We start from the raw sequence: 15501 nt of genomic DNA, 5'->3' as shown, positions 1-15501 counted from the left end.
TTCCTCCTCTCAAGGGGCTTTATCCTACTGAGCTTATGTTATTATCATGTTGTATTATTATGGTGTGTGTTAAGCACTTACTATGTGCCAAGGAGTTGTTCTAAGGGCTGGGATACAAGTTAATCCATTTGGACCCAGTCCCTGTCCCACACGTAGCTCACAGTTTAAGTAGAGGGAAGTGGGGAATTTAATCCTCCTTTTACAGATGAGGTAACTGAGGCACAGAGAAGTTAAGTGACTTGCCCAAGGTCACACCACAGACACGTGGCAGAGACAGAATTAGAACCTAGGTCCTCTAATTCCCAAGGCCTGTGCTCTTTCCACAAAGCAACGCTGTTTCTCAGGGTATAATATTAAGGTGCTATTATTTCAGGATCATTTCTCAGAAAAATTGTGAGTGGGTTAACCCTTAGGATGCCTCTTTGTGTAGGTTGTAAAATTAATGGAATACTTATTGATATTTTCGTAGTTTGGGGGCATGACAGGTGATACTCAAAGGTAAAAACTGTGGAGGAGGAAATCTTGGGATACAGAAAACAAATATTTGTCTCTGCTGAATACCTTAAACCTCATAGTCCCTGTTTAATACTATGGGTGAACATTCCAAAGTGACTGCTCAGCAAAATGAATGAGTTTGAGCTCTTAGGTCTCCGGAAACCCAATTTCATGCAAGCTGAATGGAGCCGAATAATGTCTATGGACATAACCCTAATTAATTTAGTGTGTTTGGATTTCAGCCTGGCTGAATATATTGTGTAAACTGCAGCAGCTGCAGCAATATTGCAATGAGGATCAAGTTGTGCCCAACATTATGTGTTTCAGTTTGCAAATATTTGAGTCTTCAGTCATGGAAGTTGACATAGCATTGCAATCAATTAAACAAACAAGTTACAAGGGTACTATTGACTGGGATCACAGTGCTTCAGCAAACCTAGCCATTGACGCGCATGTGTAAAAGAAAATCCATCATGCCGTCTTTCAGCCATAAGATATTCAAAATAATAGCTTGATGAGGCATTACAGGGCCCTATAATTTTTGAATTAATGCTTTAACAGACTGTACTCTTATTTTGAAGGACTACATTTAATAGCATACTTCTAGAAGGTTTGAACATTATAGACTCTTTGCTGTTTCCACTCAATTTAATTCTACTACTTAATATGAAGCTTCCCAAAGCCTCCTCTTTCCTTATGCATTTTATTTTGATTTTGATTTTTCTCCACTTTGCTTTCAAAAAATCAATATATTCCCTTTAGTTTATTTTTAATAATTACTTCTTTACTTGCAACCCCATCATTAGTCACATCACCTGCTTTCTGAATGCCACATAAGGTTTGACTTAAATAGTTCACATTTGTTCCTATCTGGTCAACCATTTCCTTAGTGGCCTAAACTAATATTGTGCAAGCTCAAAAAAAAATCACACGTGAGATTTGAAAAGGCTTCTTTCCTTTTTGTAGTTGACTCTTACATACTGAAACATCTTTTGGCAACATAATTTTATATGGTATTATTAAATAAAGAATATATTCTCCCAGAAATGTGTTTACCCATTCATAAATATTATAATATATTACATATGAATGCATATTATACATGTTCAATACATTCATTTAACAGTACACATTGAATGCTTACTCTATGCATAACCTGTATTAAATGCTTGGGAGAGAACATGGAGTACTATTAAATATATGTATACTTGAATATATATATGTGTGTGTGTTTTAAAATAAACATACAGAGAGAGAGAGGGTTGGGGGAAGCAGCATGATCTACTGTAAAAAGCATGGGCCTGGGAGTCAGACGTGGATCTTATCATGGCTCCACTACATGCCTTCTGTATGACCTTGAGCTAGTCACTAAATTTCTCTGTGCCTCATTTTCCTCAACATTCTTCATCATCAACACACATTATCTTCCAGGAAATAACCGGGCTGAAATAAGACAATTAAAGCAAGCAGTGGGGGCAAGAAATCTTTCTAAGGATGCAGGAAAGTACAGTCCCAGACAGTGCAACCCTACAGCTATTAGAGAGGTCAGTGTGGCACAAGTCAGATATGATCATCCTACATCTGAACTTTTCACCCATAGGTAAACTACACTGAATGCTGTTATCTTTAAAAGCAAAAGATAATTTTATATCTATAGGTATATTTATACATATAGATTTATATACACACACAGCGCACAATGATGTGCTAGGTGACATTCAGAGCAACTAGTGGTAGTAGTTGGAGTTGTAATAGCTATTTGTTAATCAACGACCTGGTGTATTGCACTGTACTAAATGCTTGGGAAGTACAAAATGAACAAGAAACTCAGCCCCCATAAGAAGCTTACACTCAGAGTGGGGAGACAGACAAAAATATTTACACACAGAATAATAATAAGTAAATTCTAAACTATTTGACCCCCCTGGCCCCTAGAAACAATCTAAAATAGCCTCTATCCCCAAAGCACGATCTTGGGGGGAAATACTGAGTTTTTTCCTCAGAGCATATAACATGGATAAATTTACTGGCCGCTCCTCACAATCCTCTTCAGGAATTGAGCCAGTTATTTAAAAAGAAAGAGGAAAGGCAAAGATAGCAGAACTAAAATCAGATAAAACTGTTCCCATTTTCCTCTCACTTTGGGTTTTCTGTGAATTCTCAGAGTGACACAACTAAAGAGAATGAGAAGGTTCTGATTAGAATGCAACCAAGCCAACCATGTGTTAGTAATGAGCAGAATTGTGGGAATGTGCATTGTATGTGCAAAGCTACAGGAGAAAGCTAACCCAGCTCTCAGGCACAGCAAATTTAGCCTTTGTGCTTGCCATCTGTTTCTGTCATTTTGGTCTCTTTGCCTTCATTCAGAAGCTGGAGGAAAGGGTTTAGCCAGAAGAGTAGGATTAATTCAATAGGGTTGGAAAATAAAAGCATAATAGTAGACTCTATTTTCCCATTCCCATTCCTGTCAAAAAAAAACCTACTGCTGTCAAATCAGATTGGGGCAGGGACAGACTAAGATATTTCTGCCCTCATGCCCACCTGTAGTAGGGATAGAATGCCGAGGAGAAGACCATTATTAATAATTATGGTATGCGGGGTTTTTTTAATGGTATTTGTAAAGCCCTTAGTATTTTCCAGGCACTGTACTATGAGCTGGAGAAGATACAAGATAATCAGGTTGGACACAGCCTCTGTTCCACATGGGGCTCACAGTCTAAGTAGAAAAGTGAACAGAATATTATGTCTCTTATCCATTACCTGTCAGTCAGTCAGTCAGTCATATTTATTGAGCATTTACTGTGAGCAGGGTACTGTACTAAGTGCTTAGGAGAGTACAATATAACAATACCATAGACACATTCCCTGCCCACAAAGAGCTTACGGTCTAGAGTGTGAGACAGACATTAATATAAATAAATGAAAGTACAGATATGCACACATTAGTCCTGTGGGGCTGGGAGAGGGGATGAATGAAGGGAGAAAATCAAGGTGATGCAGAAGGGAGTGGGAGAAGAGGAAAGAAGGGAGGAGGAGATCTGCCTTCAGTAAGACTGTGAAGGAGGGGAGAGTAATTGTGGGATATGGGGGGTAGGGGGAAGGGCATTCTACACCAGAAGCAGAATGTGGGGGAGAGGTAGGCAGTGAGATAGACGAGCTCAAGGCACAGTGAGAAGGTTGTCATTAGAGGAGTGAAGTTTGTGGGCTGGGTTATTGTAGGTCAATAACGAGATGAGGTAAGAGGTAAGCCTAAAGTAAGGAGTTTCTGTTTGATGAGGAGGTGGATGGGCAATTTGTATGTCTTGGGCTTCATTTGGTGAGACACTGAGGCAGAGGCCATGCCACTTTGTTGCTGAGATTTGGGGGGCATTTTCTTTGGACATGACATACTGAGTTCACTCATTATATGAAACAAGGGCCACATATTTCAATACCTGTTTTCCCCCATTCAAATGATCTTCATGAGGGACAGGGACTGAATCAGACCTGATTATTTTCTATCTACCCCAGCAATTAGTACAGTGCTTGGCAAAAGTACTTAACAAATACCACAATTTATTATCATTATCATTATTATCATTATTACTGCGTTTATTTATCCCTAGGAGGCAAAGCAAAAGAAGTCCATCAATCCAGCATTCAAATGTGCTAAAGGAGAGGTGAAATCTGGCTAGAATCCAATGGGAAACTTCTGCCTGAGTCTTTTGAAGAGCTATAAAATTCTGATTAAGCATGTCTACAAACAAATAGTATTTTAATCAGGGACACATTTGAAAAAAATGTAAAAAGTAAATTAAAAACCACAGCTAAGATTTAAACCAGAAGCTCCCAAAATAGATCACCCACTTATCTGGCTTATGTTCCCGTATACCTAATTGGATGATAGAGACATCTTACTGTTAGATTCTGCTTCTAATAACTGGAGGAAGACACCATATCCCAATACGGAGAACTAGGAGAGAAGATGTTTGGTTTCTGAAACCTCTTCCCCTCAAGAGAATTTTGGGGTTTTGGATTCACCCAGGACAGCTCCTTACTATAGCAATTGTAGATTCTCCTTTCCTCCTCTGCCATTCCCTCACTAACTTAAGGCAATCAATCAAACATATTTATTATGTGCTTACTAGGCACAGAATACCATACTAAGTGCTAATGCAACAAATTTGGTAGACATGATTTGGCATTTTGATAGCACCGATAGCTCTCACCAAAGACTGATCATTACACAGCACATCCGATCGGTCTCCCTCTCCCAATAACACTGTTGAGCATACCTTGGGTTCAGAACAGTGTACTAGGTGACAAGGAAACATGCAAAATCAATGATACATACATACTGTTCCTTGAAATGTTAATCAAATGGAGACAGTAGAAATATGTGGAAAATAAATGATAATAATAATGCTAACTATGGTATTTGGTAAGTGCTTATGTGCCAGTCACTGTACTAAAGGCTGGGGTAGATACAAGCAAATCGGGTTGGACAGAATCTCTGTCCCACTTGAGGCTCACAGTCTCAATCCCCATTTTACAGATGAGGTAACTGAAGCACAGAGAATTAAAGTGACTTGTCTAAACTCACACAGAACAGTGCCGCGATGTAAAATACTCTTCATTTTCAAATGACATTTTCAAAGATAATGCTGTTGGTGATGATATATCACCCAAAAGAATACATGTGCTACACTGATGCATTTGTTCGATATAGGACCTGTTTCAGTTTTTAAGTCTGCCTCTTGATATCTTGCCCCTCTTCCAACTGCTACCTGCCGAGCTGATCTGTCCACACCAGGGTCGCCCAACAATCCACCTCTAGATTGTTTAGTGTTTTTCAGTGCTTCCCTCAGCCTTTAAATGGTCTACTCTGACCTCCCAGCTTGTGTATGCCCCTTTACAGTCCACCATTCAGCAACTATTTGGGGATCCTGCTGTCAACCATTCTTCTCATGTTCTCTGCCTACTGAAACTGCTTTGCTGTGAGCTCTGCCTCAGTTGGTGAGTTGAACTCATTCCAGGAACTCATTGTTGGTGATCTTATCCTGCCATTTGATACTGATGTTATTGATATTCTCAATAAATACTGATTGCTTTATGAGTACAAGGAACAGTGAGAAGGTTAACTCGAGAAAGAGGAACAAAGAATGCAAGTTAGGGTTAAGTGGGAAAAGAGACTGAATCAATCACATTTCTTGAGCACTTCATTCATTCATTCATTCACATTTATTGAGTGCTCACTGTGTGCAGACCACTGTACTAAGCACTTGGGAAAGTACAATGCAACAATAAACAATGATATTCCCTGTCCACAACGAACTCACAGTCTAGATTGGGGGAGACAGATAGTGCAAATTAATAAAATTACTGATATGTATATAAGTGCTTTGGGGCTGGGAAGGGGGAAGAACAAAGAGAGCAAGTCAGGGAGATGCAGCGGGAGTTGAGGAAAAGTGAGGTTGTCTCGAAAGGTCTCTTGGAGGACCCGTGCCCTCACAAGGCTTTGAAGCAGGGGAGAGTGGTTGTCTGTCCAATTGGAGGAGGGAAGGCATTCCAGGCCAGAGACAGGACCTGAGCCAGGGGTAGGCATCAAGATAGGAGAGATCGAGGCACAGTGAGAAGGTTAGCACTAGAGGAGTGACGTGTGAGGGTTGGGTGGTAGAAGGAGAGAAGCGAGGTGAGGTAGGAGGGAGCAAGTTAAATCCAGTGGAGAGGAGATTTTGTTTGATATGGAGGTGGATGGGCAACGACTGGAGTTTTTTGAGGAGGGGGCCGATGAGTCCGGAACATATTTGTAGAAAAATGAATCAGGCAACATAGTGAAGTAAGAACTGGAGTGGGGAGAGGCAGGAGAGTGGGAGGTCAGCAAGGAGGCTGATGCAGTAATCCAGGTGGGATAGGATCAGTGACTCTATTAACTTGGTAGTGTTATGGATGGAGAGAAAAGGATGATTTTAGCAATGTTGTGAAGGTGGGACTGACAGGCTTTGATGACAGATTGAACACGTGGGTTGGATGAAAGAGAGGAGTCAAGGATGATGACAAGGTTACGAGCTTGTGAGAGAGGAAGGATGGTGGTGCCGTCTACAGTGATGGGAAAGTCACTTACTTTGTGCAGGGCACTGTGCTAAGTGCTTGGGAGAGTACAGAGCAACAGAATTAGCAGACACATTCCCAACCCGTAAGTAGCTTAGGTGATTAAGGGCCTCAGTATCGATTGTCAAGAGTTCCTGCTTGATGTAGAGAGGAATGGGTAAACATTTCAGGACTTTAAGCAGTGGGAAAGGCCCTGTGCAGTAAGTTTATTTAGAGAATGATGCATGTCAGAGGGGGTGCTGAGGTCCCCAAATAGTGAACTGTTTGGCAGTTTTATCTGGTGCTTGGAAAACTGGGCAAAATAGCAGAATTAAGCATAATAGAAAAGTAGTAGATAAGAATAAGAGATACAAATAGAGAAATGAATGAGTACTTGCTGATAGAGATGTTGTCTTTTCATTTTGTGCAAGGGTAAATCTCGAGGAGGAACTTCAAAGGCATGAAGTTTGAACTCAGGACATCAAAATCCTCTGATTGAATTGAGAGGGGAGAAAAACCTCTTCACTTTGTCAATTAGATTGTAAACTCCTGAGGGCAAGGATGGGGTCTTTTTTTTATTGTATTTGGCACATTGTTCCAAACATTGTAAATGTTCAGAATATATTACTGATGTCTACAAATCGGCAGAGGGACAAGAAAGCCTCAGTTGGGGGAGCTCAGCAGGCATCTATCACTCAGCTGTGAAAGGGAGAGTGACTCCTCAGCCCTAGAGCTTGGCAAGGAAAGTCAAGTTCCTATCCAACCCCATGGTGAATTAATTCCCCAAACCAGAAAACAGGATTCAACTCCAGCTTATTCCCTCCCTGTTCTCTCTCCTACTTGTGAGCCCCTTGTGGATCAAGGGCTGACCTGATTATTTTGTAACTACCTCAGTGCTTAATGCAATAGAATTGGGCACATAGCAAATGCTAATACTAGTAATGACAACTGATAAAAGATGAATAGCTTGAATGCATTATCTAGTGGAATGAGCATGGGCCTTGGGGTCAAAGAACCTGAATTCCAATCTTGGCTCTTCCGCTTGCCTGTCAGATGTTCTTGGACAAGTTACTTATCTTCCCTGTGCCTCAGTTTCCTCATTTGCAAAATGAGGAATCAATATCTTTTCGTTCTTCACATAGACTGTGAGCCCCACATGGGACTCAACTGGTATCCAACCTGAATATCTTGTATCTGCCCAAGTGTTTAGTACAGCAGTATTTGGCACATATTAAGTGTATTATTTTTATTATTATTATTATTACTCTATCCTAAGGGGTGAGCTAGCTACTCTAATTGCCCACCATACCCAAAAGGCAACAGCTGTGAGGACTGAACCTTGATTTCTCCTCCTCCTCCTCCTCTCCCCCACATGCGCTTTTATCATTCCATTTCTCATTACCATCTCCACCCTAGGGGTCAGACAAAAAGAAGCTGCCGATGAAACTCTAAACAGTTCATTATGTTACTTGTTAGGTGGTAATAAAGGGGTGGATAAGGGAAGAAGGCAAAAGGCTGAGAAGAAATTTCTGGATTATTTGTGGATTCATTTCTCCCTGCTATTCCTGTTCCCCAAAAATCAAGGGTTGGCTGAATTAGCTGTACTCCCTGCTGCCTCAATGCAAGTTTCCTCTATGATCTTGGTTAATATTTTATCACCTTAGAATGGGGGACACCAGGGAAACAGGAGAATCTAAGATCTATTCTGCCTTCATTCCCTAGTGTCTCTCTTGAGATGGTGGAGTGTGGCCCCAATTAGTGTTGATATATCCTTAATGATCAAAAGAAATAATGTTACCCTACTTAACAGACTTAATGTTAGCCTACTTAGGAGCAGTGAATACACTTGAAAGAGACAAAGAATACTGTGGCAAAATAAAGCAGCCAAAGAGCTGTCAGGATTTTACTATCTGGGGAAATTTCTCTGTGTTGCTTTAAAGAAAATATATCCAAATGAATTTAGGCTCGTGTGGTTTCCTCCTGGTTTCAAAAATTCTCAGCAGGCACTCTTATCAGGAAAATAAAAAGATTTCTGTAATCTGTTCTAGGCAAGTCTACTAGCTTCATCTTTGCTAGATACACTAGATTTTGTACTTAGCTTGACACAGCTGGAAATCGTTTTCTGCTAGAATCAACTCAACGTCCTTTAGTGATTAAGAAACCAGTGTCTAGAACCTAGCATTCAGGCTCATAAACAGACATTTTCTTGAAATGGATTGCATGTAAAATAGGGCCCCTTTACAAGTTTTGCTTTTCAGATGCATTTTTACATGAACAGTCAAACAATTTTAAGAAATACTATATTTCTATAGGCCAAGTAGTATATGGTTATAATAACAGTATTTAAGTCTGTATGTCATATTGGATTTGTGTTCTTGGCAGGTGAAATATAAAATATTAATTTTCTTATTCATTGTTTTTCTGGCTCCAGAAAATGAAACTTTCAATTCGTATTTTATTTCTCCTCCCTCATAACTCCCACCATTTGTACAAATTCTCAGTGGAGAGAGCAAATCTCTCTCTCACTCTCTTCTGTTTTCCTTTCCCTCTTTCTATCGCCTCCTCAATTTCCCTGGCTTTTCTCTGTTAAAAAATAATTTATGGGAGTAAATGGGTCTTGTAAGGATTATAAACTCACCCATTAGACTATAAACTCCTTGAGGGCAGGATCTTATAGCTTCTATTTATATAATTTGCTCCTACACACCAAAATACACCCCTCTGTATACACTAGATGCTCAGTAAGTCCTGCGAATGATTGATTTCCTCCATCCATGCATATATTTATCCTTTGAGTTCAAGGACCAAATGATGATGATGCTTTTATTGGTAAATGGAGATTTGTTTTGCTGCTCTTTTGAATGTCTCATACATGCTTCAACATTTGTCCTGTATTCCTTGATATAAATTTCAAGAAGTTTACCTCTTTGCAGAGTCATAAAGCTCTTCAAGATGTTAATGTGATTTATTGATTTTTTTAATGTAGGGAGCTCTTTCATCTCAGAGCCATTTTCATCAGCCAGTGCTGGTTTTGTCTTGGGGCAGTACCCCGTGTCTTAAAGATTGCCTGACAAAGTATCCCATAGGGTCACCCATTTAATGGTCACACATATGCCCTGTGAAAGCTCATAAATGCCAGTTGATAACTGTTACCCCTCTCCCACTAGAACAGTGGGAGACTCGGTCACAATTACTAGATTGTAAGTTCCTTCTGGCCACGGATCATATCTTCCCAAGTATATTGTATGTTTTCAAGTGTTTAGAATGGTATTCTGCACACAGTCAGTACCACTGATTGAATTGCAGTTCTTTATGAAAGTATTCTAATGGTCCGTGACACTACTCATTTTTTATGGAATTTGTTAAACACTTACTATGTGCCAGGCACCTTATTAGGCACTGGGGTAGATACAAGCTGATTAGGTTGGACAAGGTCCATGGGGCTTGTAGTCTAAATCCCCATTTTATGTGAGGTAACTGAGGCCCAGAGAAGTGACATGACTTGCCCAGGGTCTCACAGCAAACGTGGCAGAACCATGATTAGAATCCAGGTCCTCTGACTCTTGGGCCTGTGCCCTTTCCGCTGGGCCATGCTCCTTCCCAGCACAAGCTGAGAAGCAGAATATTGTTTTAGTAGGGGCACTGTCTTTCACATTCTGGAAAAGTCTTACCTAAGCAAGCCCAACCCAACACCCTTAAGTTATCATGATTCCTTCCCCATAGCTTCTCCTATCTTAATTATCTCTTACATTCGAATATATACACACTTTAGACCTTTGAAGTCAACAGGGTCCTGTGAATGATGAGGTAGTCCCTCCTTAACAATGGAATATTTGAAGTCAATCAAAGAATTATAAGTCACTCTTGTGGACTCCTTTCATTGTAAGTATATTATCATAGAGATTCTTAAAATCATCCTTGTCTCCCTGCTGTAAGCTGGGTGTGCTATCCTTATGCTGTTCAATCATCAGAGTGGTCCCCTTTCCTTATTCTGCTCCAAGCACAAATTGAGCACCAATAGACCAAGGGTAGCAATAACATGAATTAAATTTTATAATCAGCAAGCTTAAGATGCAGGATAATGCAATTCGCCAAACCATATTCACTCATTCATTCATTCACTCATTTATTGAGCACCTTCTGTGTGCAGAGCACTGTACTAAGTGTTTGGGAAAGTAGAATTTAACAATAAACAGTGATATTCCCTGACCATAACGACCTTACAGTCTACAGGTGGGGAGACAAATTAATAAATAAATAAATTACAGATATGTACATAAGTGATAAGGGGCTGAGAGGGAAGACGAGCAAAGGGGGGAAGTCATGGTGACGCAGAGCGAGTGGAAGATGAGAAAAAGTGGGGCTTAGCCTGGGAAGGCCTCTTGGAGGAATGCCTTCAATACCCAGGACAATCTCAAGAAGACATATCCCTGTTTTGTTGAAAATTACTAAATGAGTTGGAAGGGACATTGAACAATTCCTTTTCAAAGGAATGGAAGGAACATGGGAAGAAGCAGGGCCTAGTGGATAGAGTACAGACTGGGGAGTCTGAAGGACCTAGCATCATCACTTGGATGCTGGGTGACCTTGGGCAAGTCACTTAACTTCTCTGTGCCTCAGTTACCTCATTTTTAAAAGGGAGATTAAGACTGTGAGCCCTGTGTGAGACAGGGACTGTGTCCAGCCTGATTAACTTGTATCTACCCCAGTGCTTAGTAAAGTGTCTGGCATATAATAAGTACTTAAATACTATAAAAAAGTAAGTTTTATTCACCGTAGGCATTCATGTCATAGATTCACTTTCCCCTTTCCAAATCTTATTTTCCTCAAGATAACCAGTCAAGATAGCAGTGGATTGTACTAAGCACTTGGAAGAGTACAATAGAACATATGTTCCTGGCCCACCATCAGCTTATAGACTAGCCCACTAGTCAACTATCAGGCTGAAAATTATTTTTCCATCTACGGTCAGCTCCTGGGAGTTTTCCAGTCATTTTCTGAGTTCTTCTCTTAGCTCAGCCCTATAGACCTTTAGTTTAATATATACAGTTCTGGAGAGTGACCTTAATTTTGTTTTGTCCAACAAACAACTTGTGTCCTTGGCAATCTTCCCTCCTGTTACCTCCAACAGTTCCCCTGAGATGTTTCTAGGACAAAACAACCCCTTTATCAACCTCGACATGAACCAGTCTTGCAATCACCACCAGTCTACTTTCTAGTCAACCTTTCAAGTCAAAAGGTACTTAGGAAGAAAAAGAATTAAAATCACTGTTTTTTACCACACCTTTGACCATCAAAACCTGGGTAAGCAGGGGAATGTTCATCTTTGGTGAATGAATGCTCAGATGAACAGATATAGATAAAGAGTTGGAAAACAGAATAAAAACCTAACTTTCAGCAGACAGCAAATGGGAAGGGATAACAACAGGGCAACAAATACCTTACAGAGCTGAAGGTCTAAAGTGTTTATGTGGTGTCCAACTACCTACATAACTAAGACATCTGGACTTCATACAGAAGACTTATCTAGTGTCTGTAGCAGATTAATTAGTTTCATCATTTAAACACCATAGGTGGGACAAAATCATGACCAATGAGACCCTTGAATGTCGTCAGCTAATTTTTACTGCAGAGTAAAAATGAAAATAATGAATGACCATGAATCAGTGGAAATTCCAACAGGGAATCTCAGAAGCTGTTGAATGGGGGGCTGAAAGGGGGACATAAAAACCAGAAAGGCAGAATAAATGATATCCAGATACAGTGAAGCACAGTCTCCAATCATGCTACATATCAATGGGGCTGTTGGGCTACGATTCCATGGGGACAAGCCATCCTTATGACGGAAAGGGGTTGGGAGAGGGGATTCTTGCCTTGAGCAAAAGTTATGTGGAGCATTGTGACCTAATGGGACAAACACAGGCTTGGGGGTCCAGAGGCTAGGGTTCAAATCCCAGCTCCACCACTGCCTGTTATTTGACCCTGAATAAAGTATTATCACTATCCCGCCCCTGTGACTGTAAGTCTTGTGTGGGGCAGGGACCATGTCTGATCTGATTATCCTATATCTATTTCAGCATTTAGCACAGTGCTGGGCACATTGTAGCTGCTTAACAAATACCACCATTATTATTATTAGAGTTAGAATTCCAAGAGACAGATTCAAATACTGAAAGGGCCCCCAAGGGACAAACTAATATATTAGTGTAGCAGGGTGGATCCTTAAATGCAGACACTGTGATAGGATGGGTTAGTTTCACCTTGAGCTACTCACATTTGAAGATGACTACTTACAGTAGAACATTCTCTACTAGGTGTAAGTAGGCTGACTTGGCCAATACAAACTGAAACCCCTTCCTGTATTGCCTGAACTCAAAGATCCCTGATACACTATCTTTAGTCATTTGTATAAATTTTTTTAAATAGTATTTGTTTAGCACTTTCTATTTGCCAGGCCCTGTACTAAAAGCTGGGGTAGGTACCATATAATCAGGGTGGACACAGTCCACGTCCCAGAAGGGGCTCACAGTTTTAATCCCCATTTTACAGGTGAAGTAACTGAGGCACAGAGAAATTACATAACTTGCCCAAGATCACGCAGCACACAAGTGACAGAGCTGGGATTAGAACCAAGGTCCTTCTGACTCCCAGGCCCATGCACTATCTACTAGGCCATGCTGCTCCTCACTTGTTCTTCACATCCATACCAGGATAAAGATGATGAAACAGATACAAATGGCTGACTAGAAGCATTTTGTCTCAATTGACTTGGTGAGAGTTTTGATCACCTTTCAGTGCTCTATTTATATTGCTATAGGATTTTCCTTTTTCCTCTACTGTTTTGACTTCCCATCATCAAAGCAGAATCATCTGATGCAAGGGGTTTTTCCCGCAGAAGTATTCAGAAGAACATGATTTATAATTGTCACAGAGATAAGAACTGTGTTATTAATAAAGTCACATGGAATCGTTGCCAGTACTGCAGACTACAGAAGTGCTTTGAGGTGGGAATGTCCAAAGAATGTAAGTTAGCTCTCTAGAAATAATTTTTCTTGTTTGCCTTAACCATTGACAGTATGCTGCTGTCTCTGGTCGTAAATGGGTCCAGTACGTAAAAGTCTTTTGTGTGCATTTCATATTATGTTGCACCTCTGCCAGCCCACTTGCCCAGTGCCCTCTGCCCCAGTGGGAACATGATTATTAGGGATGAGTGACTGTGAGTGGCATGACAGGAGTTATTAGCCCTAGATTCAGTTCTTCTGTTTAGACTCTCAGTCCTGAAGCCTCAGGACCGATGAGGCTCATCCATCCTTCATTTCTGATGGGAGGAATCCAGCTTCACTAAATCAGATTCTGCCAGGAAGAGCAGAACTGCTTAAATAGTGCAAAGTGGAGGAGGCAGAAGTCCTGTGGGCATTTAAACTTTGTGGATGAGTTGGGTTCAGGGACACAAACATGGCGCCGGTATCCACCCCAGCAGGAGTCTCTGCCAACTGGGCACTATCCATAGGTTGGCAGGAGAGTACCCTGTGTACTGCACAACTTTCTTCTGGGTATTTTTAAAGGTTCCTCAAGACCCTTAGATCAGGGTTCTGAAACCTCCAAACCAAAGTTCCTGCACTTCTGGAGACCAGACACGCTAACCAAAATGTTAATGCCAGCCAGAAATCCTGTCTCTGTGAGACCCACACCTGCTTCAGAAATAAAATCTGAGTGGGGGAAAATGGCATCTCAACTAAGCAAATCTATTTTATTGGAAGCTTAACTATACTTTTCTTAGCTTAACCCAGAGATTCAGGTCAATGATCAGCAGTATCATTATGCTATAATAATATGGAGTAGTCATATCATGATATACTCTGGCACTATAGTGGTGGGCTTTGTCTGCATCTTTGGTTCATATGGGGAGATTTGAGCTTAGGAAGCATTTTTAAAAGTGACCAAATATGAAGGCAGAGAGATAAGGGATTTTATCATTTATTGTGTGGGTGAGTGCACCAAACTTTATTTGTCTTCAAATTACATCCTGCTTTTCTATAAAACTAGCAGTCTGGTTTGTGGTATTTTTAAGTGCTTACAAGTACTTGAAAGGCATCGTCCTTGCTCCAAGGGTCTTAGTCTATAATTGAAGAAAAGAACTGTGAACATAGAGGGAAAATGGCAAAGGGCCACTGTGGTCAGCATTGCCCAGATTGACAAAGAAAACCTGGCTTTTCAGAGAGGATCCTAAGAGAGTTGGAGCCTTTGGAAGTTAGGAAGCCTGGAGCCTAAAGTCAGGGAAAAAGTAGGAAGAAGAGCAGCTGCAGAGAGGAAGAATCAGGACCAGAGTTTTGGGACACAAGCAGAGTTCATCTTCCAGGAAGTTTATGGTATGCAGGTTACAGTTGAATAAATAAATAAATAATAATGGCATTTGTTAACCACTTACTTTGTGCCAAGCACTGTTCTACTTACTGGAGTGGATACATGGTTATCAGGTTGTCCCACATGAGGCTCACAGTTTTAATCCCCAATTTACGGATGAGGTAACTGGGGCGCAGGGAAGTTAAGTGACCTGCCCAAAGTCACACAGCTGATAAGCGGCCGAACCAGGATTAGAATCCACAACCTTTGACTCCCAAGCCCTTACTCTTTCTACTAAGCCAGTTTGACGAATAGAAGGAGAGGAAACTCACACTGGGAGCTGTGGAGGAAGGCAGATTATAATGGTTTAGGATTAACAGGCCTTGGGTGGCTGAAAGTATTAGAATGAATCCCACCCAACTCCCAGACACACAGTCTGTCTATTGGCCACTTCATTAACCCATCCAGAACCAAGGCCAACAGATAAACCATGTGGCGGGTCATGGCAGAAACCCCCTTTTCATAGAATCTTTAAAAAAAGAAGATGCTTGATCAGAGATCTTGGGAGTTCTCACACTATGGCTGTATCGAACC

Source organism: Ornithorhynchus anatinus, chromosome 5 (genome assembly GCF_004115215.2).
Source record: "Ornithorhynchus anatinus isolate Pmale09 chromosome 5, mOrnAna1.pri.v4, whole genome shotgun sequence".
Taxonomy (NCBI): Eukaryota; Metazoa; Chordata; class Mammalia; order Monotremata; family Ornithorhynchidae; genus Ornithorhynchus; species Ornithorhynchus anatinus.
This window is presented reverse-complemented; position numbering follows the sequence as displayed.